At 57.1% G+C, this 15,954-nt stretch overlaps 1 protein-coding gene across 4 annotated transcripts in view; it reads right to left on the bottom strand.

The window, feature by feature from the left end:
• Nucleotides 1-15,954, bottom strand: part of ETS1 (ETS proto-oncogene 1, transcription factor) — a 77,415-nt gene that overhangs the window by 26,663 nt on the left and 34,798 nt on the right. Inside the window, exon 1 of one of the 4 annotated variants that reach the window (XM_040534182.1) lies at nucleotides 12,335-12,339. The exons of the other annotated variants lie outside the window; for them this stretch is intronic. The gene's annotated coding sequence lies outside the window, so the exon portion shown is untranslated. Of the gene's footprint in view, nucleotides 1-12,334; nucleotides 12,340-15,954 lie in introns of those variants that run through there. 4 annotated transcript variants of the gene reach the window in all.

Raw genomic sequence — 15,954 nt, 5'->3', positions numbered from 1 at the left:
GGATTTGGCTGGAGAGGGCACGGAAAAATGAGCAGGCACCCTCCCTATCTCTGTTCTCCATCTGCTGCTTTGAGATAACACCGGGAGAAAGTGGTTCGGTGCCCCTTTCCCTTCATCCTCATGTTACATTTTAATGCTTTGCTTTCTGTGCTCTGTGGTTACAGGGACCACCCAGGAATCCACTCCCCTCCGCGGCTGGTTAAACGGCAGTTCGCTGCTCGCAGGCGCTATGGGAAGATGAGTCAGAGTTAGGCTACGAAAACGTTTCTAACCCCATTTTACACTGAATCACCCACGAAGACCTGTGCAAAGATGACCTCCTTAGGCACACCACGAAGGCAAGGCGGGTGACGAGGCTTTCGGCCATGCAAAAGTGTTGCTCCTATCTCTGCAGCACGAGAGCACCGACCGCTCATCGCTCCTGCCTTCTCCTGCAGGATCCACGCGCTGGGGTTTGCACAGAGCCAGCGACTCAATTTTTCGGTAGCGGGGGATAGGGTTTTGGTTCAGTAAGGTGAACGCTGAGCTCTGCACAAACAAAATGTCAAAACAGGGAATACTTAAAAGCGATTCCCTGAGAGAGGTCACCCGGAGAAGCAAACGCCCTATTTTCAAATTCAAAAAAAATGCTGAGTGCCAAAGGAGGTTTTCTATTTAAACACCAAAACAAACCAAAATGTGCATTTCAAGGCTTCTCCTTCAAAACAAGTTGCGTTGGGAAAATTCAGAGTTGAAACATCATCTGCATTTTTTCCTGTTAGACCGCCAGTTGAAATTTCTTCAGAACACAAAACAGCCGAAAAGCCCCAAGCCTGCAAACGCTTGCAGAAGCCTAATTTTAGTCAGCAGTGTCCCACATCTATAGAAGAGCTCACATGTGTAAAATTAAATGGGTTTGTAAAGCTCTGCATACGTGTTTGTGGACAAGTCCTGGCTGCGTGATCGGGGCAGGGGGGCGGGGACGGGACAGTTTTTATCTCAGTTCTGCCTCCACTGGTTTTGAGATACTGAATTTACCTCGGTGGCATTTTCTTTGCCGATTCCTGTGTGTGCCAAGGTAACGAAGGGCTTTATTCTGCTCTGCCCGGTGTGACTTCGCTGGGCGCGGGGAGCTGGCAGCAGGATCGAGCCCTGGTGCTGTCCTCCAGCGCCCACAGAGGAGCCGCTCACCTGCAGCCTGCGGTGCGCAAAGGTCAGAGCCAAGCAGAACTTCAGTAACAAAAGCGAGGCCAGGCTTAGCTCCCCCGGTTTCAGCTTTCACTGTCATCTGAAACCCGTTTCCAAGATTTTAATCAAATCTTACACAAATAAAACGTCCCCTTTCGTGCACCTCCCGCTGCACACAAAGCACGCGCACGCACACACGCGTGCATGCGCACGGGCACGGAGCGTCGGCCAGCGCCGAGCCCAGCTGCTGCACCCAAGCCTGGCTGGGAAACGTCGGGTTTCAATCCAAAAAGCAAGCACAGCAGCGGGGGCCAGCTTTGCATCCCGGGCTAGGGTTGCTGCCTCGTTTTTACGATGCCCATTAAAGCCTCATCTACACGGCTCGCGCGTGCAGCGCACTGCCTCGACGCCACGTCTCCCGCTGCTGCCGTTGTACCGACGGGGAACTGCATTTGATTTTCCTCCTGGGAGACCAGGCAGGGTATTCTGGTTTGAGTTTTAAATACTAACAGGAGTTGCAGGCGCTCTGGAAAATTATGTCACATCATCTCCAGCATGTGTAGAGCAGAGATAAGTAATTTGCCTTACACGGTGGGAAAGCAGGGAGGGACATCTATGCAAGTGGCTGTAGCTTTGCAAAGCGAGGAGGGGTCCGGGGGCTCAATTTAAGACCACGGAGGCTTCTCGAAACCAGCTCCCCGCTCGTCCTCCAGCTCCCTGACATCCCTGGGGACCAAACTTCAGAAGGGCAAAAGGATGCTAACAATCCTGCCACGGCCAAGAGCACCGCATCCCTACGTGGCTTTTAAGCTAAAGGGTTCCTACCCCAAACCCACCACCCTGCCGTGCTGGCTGTTGGGCAGGCGGACGTGGAGCCTGTGAGAAAACCAGCCGGCAAACGGACAAAGAGGCCAAGATCACCGAGTTCATCTCCCAGCCAAATTCCTATCCTGCTCTCACCAGGCTCCGCATGTATAAACTATTCCTACACTTCTGATCTTTTTAAAGGGCTACAATTTACAAACTTTAGGGATTTTGACCTTAAAACACAAGCGACTCCGCTGCACGTCAAAACATTAGCATCTGATTGCATAAGCAAAATAAATGGCGGTAAAGAAAAAAAGTGGGAGGATGGGAGCAAAGTCATTTTTCTCCCGAATTTCCACTCGGAGTCAATGCCCCCTTTAAGCTCCCCGCAGCCACTCACTTTGTTTCCCATCAAAAGCCCCAGTGTGGCCTCGTCCAGTCCCCGCGATTTTACACAGTAGCCTGCGTGTAAATGGATGCCCGGCGGGTCAGAGCGGGGGCAGCTGACCCGGCAGCCCCCTCCTGCCCTTGCTCTGATGGATGGACACCCGGGTCAGGAACCCAGCACGCCGCTGTCGCAGGTAAAAGCCCGCTCCCTGCCCTGCCTCCTCTCCTGGGACGGAGGCAAGTCCCACAGCCTGCCGGCACCGCCAGGATTTGGGGGGCACCTTGGAGACGTGAAGGCGGCATGGGGTAAGTGTGTGATGGCGTTGGACCAGGTGAAGTCAAGAAAACCAGCTCTCCAGGACCGTGCATCCAACAGCTGCTGATTTACTCCTGAATTCCTCGTAAGAGCTCGGTCCTTGAGCCCCGGCGTGTCTCCTGAGCAGGCCGAGATGCCCCTGTGAGCACCCAAAGCTCTGGGACGCTCCTACAAGCACCGTTTGGCTCTGCTGGAGGGCAACCGAAGGCCCTGGGGCAGCGAGGAGGCCGTGTCCCCCAGAAGCCTCATTCACGGCATCGTCCACCCGGGCTAAGGGCTTCTGCCACGCCAGGGTCGTCCCACCTCGAGGTGCCCACGGTCCCGCACAAGTCCCCACTTCTGGACGCCTGCGATGGAGTGAAATGAGTTTCTCAGAGGCCCAGCAAGGAGGGACGAGGATTTGCTCTCTTACCTTCTTCCCGCGTGCCTGCAGGGAGCCTGCGAGCACCCAGCTCCAGCCCTCTCCATCTCCAGCTCACCCCAACCCACCACCCCGGAGCTCCTCTACCAGTCACCAGGAGGAAAACTAGGGTAGAGGTAGTGATGGGGGAGGCTGAAACACGGACGATTCCCAAAGTCTCCCAGCTGGCAGGGTTCAGCAGCTGAGAAACCTTTCTCAGGAAGAGAGGAGGCTGGAGAGAGGGGGGCCGGGAGCTGAGACCCTTCCCACGCCCCCCGATGGAGCAGAGGCAGCTCGGGCACAGCAGCACCACCTCCCATCACCTCCCACCACCTCCCATCACCTCCCACCACCTCCCACCACCTCCCACCACCTCCCATCTCAGGTTTTCCCCCCCAGGGCAAGGTTTGCCTTTCCCAGGTACCCGGCTCCGGGGCAGGAGCGCCTGGGCGAATAACCCCAGCTGAGCCCCAGTTATTTAGGCAGGATTAGGCAAAAATTTGTCTGCACTTTTGAACTGTTTTCACAAGCGTAGCCTCTCACTCCCACGCAGGAAGCAGGAGCGGGGCCGGCCTGTTCCAATTAGGGCTCCTTGGACCGAAAGGGCAGTGAAACTCAGGGGGAGGAAAGGAAAATCGGGACAGAAAGCTGGAAAAAAGGGAACAGAGGGAAAACCAGGGAACAAGGAGGGGTTGGGGAGGAAGGACATGCACAGGGAGACGTTGGGGACTGAGGGCAGGGAGGGGAGAGAGACTCGGTACCCCTTTCTGCAGCACCCTGCCAGAGACCGGCCCTCTTTCTCTCTCCAAGGCATGGCACAAAAGGGACCGACAGTTGCTATTTTAATTTAAAATAAATACATTTTTTTTTTAAAAAAAAGAAAAATAAGTCATTTTTTTTCCCCCTTCAAGCAGTGAAAAATAAATACTCTGAGATGAAAGCCGGGGCTTGAAGAGAAAAACAAGAGAGGAAACCGAAAGCCCGCACTGCTTAGCGCTGCAAAAAGAACAACAAAGCCAGCTTTCTTCCGGCATTCAGCAGCTTTCTTATGGAGATGCCGTGTGTCATGGGGGCCAGTTCTCCCACTAAATAAAGGGCCTGGAAACTCGTCTTTCCTAAAGGCAGATGAAAGCATTTCTTCCAAGTTTGCACTTGGAGCATCACAGCGAGCGGGGAATGGGAAAGGTTAAGAGGTGGGTGGGACTGGCTGTCGGACGGGATGCTCTCGCTGTTCAGCCTCAGGCTTTGGGATAAATTGTGCTCTCGCACATCTTGGGATAAAAGATGCTCTCGCCCGCAGGGTGATGGCCCCAGACCATCTCACCGCCAGGGTGTTTCACCTCAAAGACCCTTGTTCTGAACAGGACTGGCTTGAAAGCAAGGAAAGCGAGGAGAATGGGACACGGAGCAACCTAAAAAGGGTGTCGGGGTTTGTTCTGCCTCTGGTTTTGTGCAGCTGCCAAGGGCACCAGCTGGTGAAAGGATGCTTCACCCGCCATCCGAGTGCCATCACGCTCACCGGCAGACCCTGCTTCGCCCTCCAAGCCTGCCTGCTGCCCTTGTTAATGTTTTTTTTTCCATTCCCTCAATCACAGCTTTATAATGTGGGTGTTGGACAGAGATCCTGGGAAAGCGGCATCCCCTGCAGTCACAGGGGCTCGCTCCTCCCCGGCTTTCATGGGGGAGAAGCACAAGAGAAACCCCTGGATCGAAGCGAAGCAAAACCACAGGGTTTGAGTCAACGCTCGCTGCAATTATGGGAAAGCTTCCCCCGCCCCAGCAGGCAGGACAGGACCTACGGCTCGTCTTCCCGCAGCAACTGGGAGCCGGGCTTCCCTCGGAGCAGGGCGTCGCTCCATCCTCCCTGTCTCGGCTGCTGGAAGGAGCGCAGATGGCTAAGAGCAAGCACCGAGGAGATGCAGCCACCTCTGGGGTTAGCGAACGCGGCCATGGTTTAACGACACCCGTCAAAACTATGCAAAGCAGTCGGCGAAGGCAGCAGAAAGATTTTTCCACCGAGATGAAGCAACGGCAGAGGTTAGGCCACGCTACGAGGCAGGCTGGTTGCAGCGGTTTAGCTGCAGCATCGCTGTCAACCCAGCGAGAGCCCCCCGCAAACAAACACTCGTGAAGCAGCTTCGAAACGGCTCCTCTGGCTTTACATCTCAGACCATCGTGATTAAAAACTCGTGCAAGCCTTTCCCGAACGCGCTGGCTGGCCTGACCGCAGAGCCCGGGTTTCATTCAACCCGTGCAAAGCCCACGCGTGTGCAGGCTGAACCCCCGGGTCAGCACCTTGCAGGTGGCCACGGCGGGAGGCTGCGAAGAGGTGCAGCCAGCAGAGCCAGCAAAAACCCTCTCCGTGTGCCCCAGCCACTCCTGCCCAGGCGTCCGAGCCTCTTCTTTTGGCGGTCAGGCCCTTATCACCCTATACCCTCCTAATTTTCCTTGCAAACATCACATGAGCCAGGGCATCCCTCCGATTATGGGATTAGCATCTTGTTTTCGGGCTGCTTTGCCTTCAAGCCCCCCTTAGCAGAGCTGGGAGGACGCTCCCTGCCTCTCCCGGAGCTACGGCTCTCCTACGAGACGTGCTTCCCCTGTGCTAACTCACTCTAATCCCCACTAACCGCTTTGCTAAATAGCTCTAATCCTCATGCACAGGCACACACACACTAATGGGAGCGCGGGGTGGGCTCGGCAAAGCCTGTAATGGACACCCAGCCCCGGCTGGAAGGAGGTCAAGTGTGAAGAGCGAGCCCAGGTCACGCCTGTGTCAGCCGCCCCGCATCAGCGCCCTGGCTCCGGGAGACGCTCCCCCACAAACCAGCAGCGAAAACCCAGCTTCTCACACCCCACGTCCCTGCAGCAAAGCTCGAATTGCTCAACAGGAATGGGGGGGGGGGGGGGGGGGAACGAAAAAACAACTCCCCAAACCGAGTGATTCTGACTGAGCAAACAACCAGATACGCGTTCGCTGCTTGGATCGGTGCCCGAGGTATTCAACCGGCTCACGCCTGGGCCCAGAAGCCTCTTGAAATTCCCTGCTCGCTGCTGGTTCAGCTGGAAGCCCTGCGAGGTTTAATGGCCCTTGAGGTTTGCGCAGCCGCAGGAGCACGGCCTGAGCCCGTCCCAAGGCAAACCCACGTCTGGGCTCCGGCGCTGCGAGGAGGAGACAGCGGTGCAGGTCTGTGCTCAGCACTTCCCACCGTCCGCCAGAGCCTCCTTTCTTCCCAGCCAGGGGAAAAACAGGCCTCGTGCCGTTCTCACCTCGGGCCTCAGGCTGGCGATGCCACCTCGGGCACCTCTGCTGAAGCGACACGACCGGAGGGTTCATCCCTGGCGCACGAGGCACCCCAGCACCGTGGCGCAGATTTGGTTGGGACTGCACGAGCACGCCCAGGTGCTATCGGGGCACTGCTGTAATCGCACCCGAGCAGTTCAGATCGCACACCTCCCTGCCCAAACGAGCCCTGCGTCTCTCCTCCAGGTACCAAGCCCTCCCGGACACGCGGGCAGGACAGACGTGCAGTGGGCATTCGGCTCCATCGCCTCCAGCCTCTCGCTCCGCTCTGCCCCGGGGAGGCACCGCGCTGCCAAACCGCACGTGACAGCCTCCCGAAAAGGGAGAGCGGCGATGTCGCAAGCCAGGGCTGAGGTTAATCGGCAGGACGTTGTGTGAGGAAGATGCTGTCAGGATAGGAAGTGTGAAAAGGGAAGGCTGAGATCTCTTGGCAGGGCCGTCCCCTCGCAGCAGGGATGCGGGCCAAGGGACTTTCGGTCACGTTTCGGCCTTCCACCACCCCACAAACAGATCCCAACCCCCAAGTCTGCTCAGACACACCTGGACAACGTGCGTGCCAACACGCTTTGTTAGCAGCTACACACAACCTCACAGCTCGAGAGGGTTTCGCTGCATATCCGTGGTCACAAGAAATGACTCTGTGCCCAGAATGAAAAACGGAGCAGTCGTTTTTGCCGTCCAGCACCATGACACGACACGCTCCCGGTGCTGACGGACTCCACGGATGTCCCTGCTACTGGGAGTCCACTGCCAGACTGGTCCTGAAAGGGATCCCGAATTCTCCTGGCCTCAGAACGGGATTAGACATGAAAGGAGGGGCTTGGCCGAGCGTCTGCTTTTCCTTCCCCTCCAATCCGTCCCAAGGAATTCCCCAACCTTCACTTGATTTCCAGCCCAGGTCCTGCATAAACGGATCTCTGTGTCTCAGCATCAGCCCTTGCCCCGGGCTGCGTCGGTGCCACGTCACGCCCGACACGTGGCTCCCACATGGCATGGCACGGGCTGAAGCGCTCTCGGGCCAAGATGAGGTTCGAGCCCCGGAATATCTCCCCCCACATCAAAGCTGCTCTCCTCCACTCGCCAGCTCTCCTCCGTGCACCGCGGCGTGTCCGAGCTGAAGGGCAGGACCTGCCGCAGACAGCACGGTGCTGGTGTGCGCGCGAGCAAAACACAGACAGACCTCGAGGGGGAGGTGCCTACAGATACTCCTACGGCATTCCTCGTGCCCAGGACACGTCCCCGTGATGCAGGAAGCACGAAGCCAGCCAGCCAGAAGCGACCGAGCCGCCGGCGAGGAAGGAAGGCTCCGCAGCTCTGGGTCACCTCCCGAGCACGCACGCTGCCCCGGGGCAGCAGGCTACGGGGGCGAAGCTTGCCACATCGCTCTGCAGCTGCAGATTCCTGCCGCCCGGCCCACCCCACCTCCGCAGCCTCCCCGGCCAACCCTTTGCTCCGGGGCAGCGCCAGGCAGACGCAGAGCCAAGCCTGCGATAAACCGCTGCCGATTGCTCAACGGGGCAGCGCAAGTTGCGGCGTATCACATCCCCGTGGATTGCACCGGGACCGCCGCTGCCTCACCCGGAGAAAGCCCTTCTTCAGTTATTAGGCCTGGGATAGCATCTTTTTCTCCCCGTGCAGCAGGGTTTTGGCTCAGCCCAGGAAGCACGGGCAGCACCCGCGGAGGAGGACGAGGAGCCCGGTCACACCACGACCACCGGGTCCCCATCCCGCTGCGTCACCTCGGCCCTCTCTGCCCAGGGACCTGTCACGGGGCACGAGGGCTCCAGGTCTGCCCTCCCGTATCAGGCCGAGCCGTCCGGCTTTGCAGTTACAAAAGGAGACGAGGAGAGATTAGGGTATTTAGCTTTGAAATCAAATAATTGCACAGGCTTTGGCAAACAGATCGGGGTTGGGAGGTCGGAGCGCGGCTGGCAAATCTCAGCACTGTTTGCTCTGACTAAATAATATTAGACCAAGGATAATCAATCACTTTAATCTACAAAATTATTTATAACTCCTTAGAACAAACAGTCAGCTCTGCTGGCTGCTGCCAAGAGATCGCAGGTAGCGTAACGATCTGTATACCTCCAACTCCCCTGCTCTGTACGTGAATTTACTTCTTTGCATCACTGGGTTTGCTGCCGATGAAGGCTTGCACTTGCCAGTACCCTGAGCTCTCCACTCTGTAGGTATCCTCCCTCTCTTTCAGTGGCTCACAAATACACACAACAGCCCCCTGCAGCTGAAATCAAAACCGAAGTAGCTTGCGATATTCATTGCACAGCCCACGCATCTCCCCTGCGCTAGCTGCATCCCTCAGAGCAGCATCATTTAACAGGAGGGGAGAAAACAACCCAACAGAAGGGGCTGGGGATCCTCAAAGCAAAGGAGCTCTTCTCTTTGCTTTGGTGGCTGGACGAAAAGAAACTCATCTCCTGGGCTCCCCCAGCACCACGAGCACCAGGCACCCCCCAGGGCACCACCCCACAGCTGCAAGAGGTCCTGAGCCCCAGAGGACACCTCCACGAGTACCACGAGCACCACAGCAGCGGCCAGCTCCGCGCCGTCCTGTCCCGTCCCACGGACAAGAATCGCATGTGCTCTACACCCGCTGCAGCTAAAACATTTCCATGTAGCAGCCGGGAGACGGGCAGGCTCCAACAGACCAGCCCAGCAGCCAAAAAACGGGGAGGGTTTTTCTGGCTGGGCTGAAAGCCGGGCAAGCGAAAGTATTGCTGCAGGAAGGTGCACGGGGACCGGCGGCGGTTGGCCTTGGGGCAGCGAGGGGACAAGGGACGAGGCCATGCCGGGACGCCGCCTGCCAGCCGGGCACTGGTTCACCTCCCTGTCCCCGCTGCTGGGGCACACGGTGCCTCTGCGGGGCCAAGGGCAGCGCCAGGCCGGCCGGCACACAGCCCGCTCCCATCCCCAGCTGTGCAGAGCTCCCTGAAGTCCTCAGAAAGAGACTGAATTCTCTTCCCCACCCACCTCGGAGAGCTGATGCATCCCCTGGAGGGGACCCTGCGTTGGTGTCAGCCACAGAGGGGACCAAGGGCGCAGGAAATCACCTTGGTTTAAGGCGGGAAGCATGAATCCGGCCCCACTTTCTTTTCTCCACACTTCAGTATTTCCATGTAAGTTAAGAGGAGACTGAACCGAGCTCAGCTCCTGCACTGGTGGAGGCCAGAAACAGCCCTGGGAGAAACCTGGGCCGCAGAGCTCTCCGGCCCACGCTGGACAGTCCTCGGGAACACTGGTGCCAGACAGACCTCATTTCACAACGTCCCAGGAACAGTTCTAGTTCTCCTTCTGGTTTTATTGTTTTGAAGCAGACAAAGGGGATTTTCCCAAGCACAAAGGCGGCTGAAGAGCCCCGGAAATAAACCTGCTCCATCCCTCTCCCCAGCCGTGTTTCAGGCGCCAGGTAGGCAGGAGCGCAGCCCTCCCCAAAACCAGGGCTTTGCCCCATTCAGGCTGCCCCGTGCAACCTGCAGGCTCTCGAGCAGCCCCACAAAGGAGAGCAGGGGTCTTCCCAAATGACCCCAGCAAGGCCTCCTCTTCCAACTCCGACTTCTAGGAAACTTCCCACCGGGACAGGGACCAGAGCAGCGACTGGGCCAGACGAGGGAGGTGGGAGTGAGCGGGGGAAGGCAGCCAAAGGCAGGCTGGGCTGCCCCATCGGCTTTAGTCATCCCCGTCCCGGCGCCAAGGGCTGTCCAGGACGGGGATTATGTCACCTACTGGCCTCAGCCTGGATCACCGAGGGCTGGCAGGGACAAACTGGGGGGCTGGAGGTGCTCCGACCTGCCCAGGGGAAGCCCCGAGTTTGGAAACCTCAGCACGGGCTGCGGAGAAGAGGGGGGAGAGGCTGAGATGCTCGCAGCCTCGCATCCACCCTGCGCGCAGCATCCGGAAGCTATTAAGGAATTACAGCCTCGCTGGCCCCGAGCCTTCCCCGGCAGAAGTGCCTGGGAGCAGATGGTGAAAGGGCTGATTGAATTCGGCTGCTCGGGCCAAGAGGCTATTAGGAGGAGACGCAAATGGAGAAGGGGGTGGGGGTGTCATTCGGCTACTCAGGAGCAGGGAGCTGGTGTCAGGAACTCCGGGAATCCTTCGAAACAAGCCCCGGGATGCTGCAGCAGGGACCGGGCTGGGTGGCTCGTGGGAGCGAACGTCCCCGCTGCCCTCAGCCCTGCTCAGGGGCTGGGGCGAAACCAGTAAGGGTACGGGGAGCAGGAGCCACGGGCTGGTTCCTGCCTGCAGGCATCTCCAAAGGCAGCACGGGACGCCGGCACAGTCCCTGAGGTCGCAGCCTCCTGAGCCTCGAGGCAGGGTGAGGAGGAGGACGAGGCACCCAGAGCTGTCAGCTCGGCAGCCCTGCCCACCCACGGGGCCAGCAAAATGCAGGTTTGCAAAGGTCCTCGCTTACCGACCTGGTCTCATCCCAGCCCGTCCCCAGAGGCAGTGGGAGGGCACTGGGCAGGCGAGCAGACCTCCCAAAGTGCCTTTCAGAAGGGGATGGGACTCAGGGGACTCTCGATGGGGAGGAGGTGGGGGGAAACGGCCAGGGTGAGAGAGACGTGTAGTGTCAAAAGAAAAAATAAAAAAAAAAGGCTAAGAAGCATAAATATGGTTCATAAGTTGCCCGTGGTGCCTTAGGAAGGGAAGGCTGGTGCCTGGAAGGCAGCTAGCAAACACTGATGGAAGAACCAAAATCGCCTGGAGGCGAAGGAAGGGTTTTTAAATCCCTGGAAAGTGGGGGAAGTAAAAGGATGAATGACCCAAAAAGCAACCCAAAGCCCGGCTCTGGGCTCCCTGCCCTGGCAAGCCAGCTCCACATCCCCGCACCCCTGTGCCCAGAGGGGGGCAGGCACCGGCTGCAGGGCTCCGCTGTCTCCGAGCCCCCCTCTCCTTTCTGAGGAGCAACTCCCACCAAGTCCCCCGGGCTGCCCTGGCTCGCCGCCCCGGCTCCCCGAGGTTGGGAAATCGCGAGCCTCGTCAGGGCTCTGACGAAGGCGCGGGCATGGAGCACTCCGTGACCGTAAGGGGATCTTTTCGGAGCAATCTTTTCCGAGACAAGTCATGAGATTGTTTCTTTGCCTGGAATTCGCTCCCGCGGCTCCCATCGGCCCCGGACTGCTGAGTCAAGAGACCGCCGGGCTGTGCCCTCCAGATGAGTAAATAAATTGCCACGGGGAGCGGCGGGGCGGCAGCGGGATGAAAGGAGGGAGGGGACGGCTGCGATGACTCCTCGGCCCCGCGCACGCATTCGGCGGGGACACGGCCGGGCTTGGCCGCAGGCTGCGCGGGGAATTAGTCACCGGGTTAGCGAGCGCAGCTACAGGCGCTGGCGCGCAGCTGTTTAAAGGCACACTATCCCTCCCCTTTGCTTTTCTTCTTTTTCTTCTTTTTTTTTCCAATTTCCCCTTCTATTTTTTTTTTTTTTAGGCTACCCAGAAGCCTAACTCCGGCTTTCAATGACCGCTTGGCACCGGCAGCCCAAGCACACCCAAAGCACGCCTGCAGATGCCAAGGGGCGCGGGCTCGGTGCTGGTGCAGCCCTGGCACCAGCAGCCTCCGCCAGCCCCGTCCCTCCGAGCCCCGTTGACGTAAGCCGCTCCTCCGCTGGTTGCGCCGGGTCACTCTATAGGATCCATATGGCAGCGGCTGCTCGGGGTTCAGCCGTTTGAACGCAGGAACATGCAAGAGTCATCCAGCTCGAAGGCAAAACACACGCACGGCCGGGGCCTTTCAAGTCGCGAGCTTTAGAGCCAGCTCCAAATCTGGAGCCGCTTAAAGGGATGGAAAACAGCGCCAGTGACTAAGTACCCTGCTGGGCCACGGCTACCGTGACAGCCCCGAAACCCCACTGCTGACGTTGGAAATCGAAACTTTCCCAGCACGGCGGCACGAGGCGCGCGTGGCTTCGCGGCGGCACCGCGCTTCCCAGAACCGGGGACGGGACCGCGACGGCGAGCCCGGATCTCACCGCGTCCCTTCACGGGCAGGGCTCCGAGAAATGCCGCCGCATCTGCCCGACGAGGACGGAGCAGACGAGTTTTTCCCCCGCTCCGGCTCCAAAGCTGGGGTAATCGCATTTACCGACCCCACCGAGCTGTTCGGAGGGACGCGGGGTTGGGTAACGTGCCTTGAGCGGTTTAAAAGAGAAAGCGCTTGGCACTGCGCTGGAAAACCGCTTCTAACAATGATGTGTAAAAAAAGCCTGAGCTTCACGTGTTCCACTACAGCTTTTTTTAATTTTTTTCAATGGAAAAAGCCAGGAGTGCTCAGCTTTTGCAAGTTGGTTCTTATGATGGTTCAGGTTTCCGTAAACAACTTCTCAAAACTAAAAGGTAAAAGAAAAAAAAAAAAACGCCTTGCTGCTCTACAGCTTCCAGAACATTGACCAAAACAGAGCGGTTTTGCACAAACACATGCAGACACCTATGAAAAAAAAAAAAAGAAAAAAAAACTTTCATGTGGGTCAAAAAGCCACATTTTGATTACTGTGATAGATGGTGCTAACAGGAAAAGAAAAGAAAGCAACACAAAACAAACCCCAAAGCACTTCCCAGTGTCCGGCTCCAGTTTCTGGGGCAGCTTTCCCTTAGTCAGCACTTTTCATCCAGAGACCTCCCTCCAGAGGCAGCATCCTCACCTCCGGGAGCTCAAATCCCAGCCCGCTGCCACCAAGAGGACACACAGCCCCCATCCTGCAGCGCGGGACTCTTGCTTCCCGGGGGGAACCAGAAAACCTGCTCATGGAAAGCAGGGGGAGACCGGGAGCACACAGCAGGGGATGTCCCCGTGCCCTTGCTGCAGCGTAATGGTGGCTCTGTGCCTCAGTTTCCCCTAAAAATAGGTCTCTGAGCCTTTCTCCTTGCCATCTTTTGGTGTCAGACGACAGAATCAGTTCCCCTGGGGTTTTGGGGCTGAGCACCCCAGGCATGGTGCACATGAACACACGGCAAAGCCCCACTGGCTTGTTCCTCTTGCAGCCATCTGAAGAATGCCCTGGAACCACGTCAAATATTTTAAATGAGATGGGGGGAGAGGGGGCACCGGGAGGGGAGGGAGCGGGGAGCCGCTCGGCTTTTGACTCAGTGTCTGGCTTCTTTCATCAAACCCACATTCCTAATCATGCCATCACCCTCCGGGAAAGTGCGACAACATACATAATCCATGTGGAGCCAATTTAAAATCCCCTCCATGTAAGAAAACGCGTTTCATTCATTAACAAGCTCGGAATGCTTAGCTGGGGCGAGGAGCTGGCCTGCAGCTCCGCAGCCATCCCAGCAAGAGGGAGGCGTTCCTGCACCGCTCTGGGGCAGGGCCACATCCTACAGGGGACCAGTCCCCTGCTACAAACCCATCCAGGGCGCAGGGCTCGGCGCACCGCAGACACTTGTCGCGGCCTGAATTGTGCCGTGTGTGCGTGCACCGACCGCCTGGGATGGATGGAGGGCTCTGCTTCTGCCGTAAGGCCAGGAGAAGTCGAACACCTGGGGCAGGGGATGGCTGCTCCGTCTCGTTTGGGCTGCGCAGCCGATTTGTTCCTGCAGAGAAGCTGCTGCCCTGCTACGTCGAGCACCTCAGGCAAAAGGTGCGGCCTCTCAATCTATAATTAAGCTGGAGGTGCTTCAGAGGGCATCGTGGAAGCTCCTAACGTCCCGTGAGTGCGGCTTCCTAACATAGCACACAGCGATCATGGGTCAAAACTGGAGACTCCAACAACCCGCGATGCAGCTCCACGTGCACAGGAGGTCTCCAAAATCCTCTAAGGACCCACAACAGTGGTCTCCCAGAGAGAACCACAGAAACAAGGGGATTTTCCTTTCTAGGAAGGAAAGCTGCTATCTATTCCTTGTGTTTGCAAACGACTGAGCTCTAGGAGGGTATTTTTCAGGCCAGGAACATTGCTCCAGAGGACCCAGATGCAGGACTGCACAGCACAGCACCCGGGCTTCTTGCAGATATACAGCAAAGCTGGCGTGCAGTGCATGGAGCAGGGCGCTGAACGGAGGGTGCCGGGCATCGCCCGTGATTCGAGACGCGCCCCAAAGCTGTGCAAGATCCGCGAGATCGGGGAGGTGATGGGGAAAAACGTACCGTGCAAACATGGCCCTGCACGGGCAGACGTCGTCGCAGTGGCTTGATGCCATTCATGTCACCAAGACCAAACCAAACCTCACATATTTGCCGACTGAGTGGCAAAAAGAAAAAAAAAAAAAAAAAAAAAAAGAAAAAAAAACAACACCAAAGATGTGCAGTTTCACCTCACAGTTCAGAAAGAGGCGAGCAACGGTGAGCAGCCCTGGGTTTGCTCCCCAGCTAAATAAGCCAGAAGTTACCGAGCCACCCACCACAAGAGAACAGAACAACTCTGAGCACCTCTGAACGCAAGCACCGCGAGTTTTGCTGCCCTCTGAACGCTCGCGGCCTTGCAGAAGCTCAGGTTTTGCGTGCAAACTTTTGCAGCCTCTTAATGTTACAGGCTTTCAGACCCAGCAGTTCTCTACAGTCTAGATACGAAGGCTGAGCCCTTTAACCAAATTACTAACTGAAACCACCCTGATTTGTATTTGTTTTTTCATTTTTATTTTTTTGCCATCTCTCTGGACCAGACGTTGAACTACGGATCGCCTCTGGACAGGAGTCACTCCCTTATTCAAGGAGATATTCAGGCAGATAAAGCGACTTGCAGATTTGCACATTTTCACCTAATTACCACCAGAGCCTGCAGCAGTCGCGGGCACAAATCCTGCAACCTGGGGCAGTCTGGACAGGCAGCTGAATGGAGCAGAACCAGGGACTGAATGCCCGGAGACACAGAGCGGTACCAAAGCCAGCCTGCGAGGCTCCCCTTCGCATCCCAGCCCGCGGGAGAGCTGCTATCTCCGGAGCCATCTCACAATTTTGTCATCAGGAAGAGCAAAAGTAAATTCCACAGAAACCCGGCACAGCCGCTGCAGCCCAAACGAAGCCTCTTTAGGACTCAAGTGGCCCCCCCGCCCCCCCAAATTCCACCGCACCTGGGAAAAATGTAGAAGCTTGTAGGAGAATCAATAAATATTTATTGTTTAACCAGCAGTATTTTGACTGGGGATGTAAGCATGGCCCGATGCCAGTGAAACCAGAGCCTTCTTGGCCGGCACTGCAAACAAATTTTTTTTCTGTATCTAGTTGGGAGATTATAAACTACACAACGAGGGGGAAAAAAAAAAAAAAAAAAGAAACAAGGCAGTGAGCAGCTTAGTCACGGAAGAGGAACAAAAGAGCTGCGATGCATAACTATGTCGCGGGTTAAAAAAAAAAAAAAAAAGGGGACGCAGGCCCAATTTTTGGCTGCCAGACAGCTGCAGAGTTTGTATCAGCTACAGATTTGTCCCACTGGCTTCTGCAGCGCTGAGGCTTTACGCTGGATCAGAGCATATATCCCTGGCTTCGGCGGAGCAAGGCTGATTTGGACAAGCTGCAAACTGGCCCGTAACTCACGGCCGACAAGTGAATCTGGGGAAGACGGATTTCGGTCGGTCCCCACCGCTCGTGTCGGGGTCCCCAGCTTCACGGTGC

This window comes from Cygnus olor, chromosome 22 (assembly GCF_009769625.2).
Source record: "Cygnus olor isolate bCygOlo1 chromosome 22, bCygOlo1.pri.v2, whole genome shotgun sequence".
NCBI classification, from domain to species: domain Eukaryota; kingdom Metazoa; phylum Chordata; class Aves; order Anseriformes; family Anatidae; genus Cygnus; species Cygnus olor.
Note: the sequence above shows the minus strand (reverse complement) of the source record. Positions and strands in the feature narration are given on the sequence as shown.